The sequence below is a fragment of the Bombyx mandarina genome, chromosome 18 (assembly GCF_030267445.1).
Source record: "Bombyx mandarina strain Sakado chromosome 18, ASM3026744v2".
Taxonomy (NCBI): Eukaryota; Metazoa; Arthropoda; class Insecta; order Lepidoptera; family Bombycidae; genus Bombyx; species Bombyx mandarina.
Window position 1 is genome coordinate 337,468 of NC_143224.1, and position 1,998 is coordinate 339,465.

The following is a 1,998-nucleotide window of genomic DNA, read 5'->3' on the forward strand; positions in this document are numbered from 1 at the left end:
TTCATTTCATTTCATATCATTTTTCATATAAAAATTTTCATTAAAATTAAAATAAGACTATAAAATCCCTTAAAAATATATATACACATTTATATTCATAGTAAGTGAGAATAACAAATATTAAATAAAGGATGCTTCGTGTGTATGGATTTGTGTGCGTACATGTGTGTGTGTCTGATGTGTGAGTCGCGTGTGTCATAACAAGAATGGAAGCAATTGTAAAGTTTTTCTGTTTCGTGGTCATTAAATCTAATTAAGTCATTTCTGATGTCAAACTGAAGTTTTTATTGCTTAGACTGCGGACGAGCTCACAGCTCACCTGGTGTTAAGTGGTTACTGGAGCCCATATACATCTACAACGTAAATGCGCCACCCACCTTGAGATATATATTCTAAGGTCTCAAGTATAGTTACAACGGTTGCCCAACCCTCCAAACCGAAACGCATTCGTGCTTCACGACAGAAATAGACGGGGTGGTGGTACCTACCCATGCGGACTCACAAGAGGCTCTACCACCAGTAATTACGAAAATTATAATTTTGCGGATTGATTTTTTATTACACGATGTTATTCCTTCACCGTGGAAATCAATCGTCAACATTTGGCAAGTACGTATTTCATTAGAAAAATTGGTACCCGCCTGCGGGGTTCGAACACCGTTGCATCGCTAGATACGAAAGCAACGGACGTCATATCCTTTAGCCACGACGACTTCTAAAAGTTTCCGTATGGTTACATTTTTCTGTCACATTTGTTAATTCATTTATTATGATATACCTACTTGTAGATCAGACAACGAGAATTGCTGGAACTGTTAACCGAACGAAGTTTTAATTTGTTTCTCTCTCTTTCACATAAACACACACACAGATAGTATACATTTTGTGTTGATTAATTTTATTTTAATCACTAGCGACCCGCCCTCGCTTCGCTTCGGAAACATTAACACACGTGAAACCAAAAAAAAAATAATAAAAAAAAATAATAAAAAAGTAGCCTATGTTCATCAGGGACAATGTCGGCTTCTAATGGAAAAAGAATTTTTCAAATCGGTCCAGTAGTTTCAGAGCCTATTCGAAACAAACAAACAAACAAATCTTTCCTCTTTATAATATTAGTATAGATATAGAAGTATAGATTACTTTATTCTTTCATCAATAGTTTTCGCAGGGCATGCGATGTAAAGAATATTTTAGGTGATTTTTTTACACCTTGGGTTACATTATTGGAGTTTTAGTAAGGATCCCTAACTTTTTTTAAAAATATTATAGCCTATGTCACTCGGAAATACTGGAGCTCCTAAACAGTGAAAGAATTTTTCAAATCGGTTCAGTAGTTTGGAAGCCTATTCGAAACAAACAAACAAACAAATCTTTCCTCTTTATAATATTAGTATAGATTAATGTACTAATTACTTGTGTTTATTTCTGGATTGTACATTATGTTAGCCAAGGTAAGTAGCCAACTATTCCCACCACAGGAAGATCTTATTTGAAGACTCAAAAAACCATCTCTGTAAAATTAATTTGGAAATAAATATTATAGTTTTTTCTTTTTTGTTACATATAAAAACTATTTTATATACTCTGGTGTGGTTAAGTCTGTGGTTGGCATATGCTCTACAGATCAACCTCCTTGTAAACCTCAGCAGTAGGCAGCGGCTTGGCCATGTCCTATGGCATTACTGATGTCCATCAGCAGATTGAGTATTTACTGCTGGACTGTATGCTCTTCTACCGACAAAGGAAATAAAAAAACTCACCACATAGCAACTTAAGCGACCTGTTCAGGGTCACCTTTACAATAGATCTCTCAACATTTTCTATTGTCATTAAGTGTGATGAGGAAGCTGCTCCTCAACACTGGCAGAGTTTGTAAGTTTCTTTTATTAGTTGCTTAGATGAGTGGCCAAGCTCACGGGCCACTTGATGTTAAGTGGTCAGCCGAACCCACAGACATAAGCAACTTAAATGCCACTACCAACCATGAGCCATGAG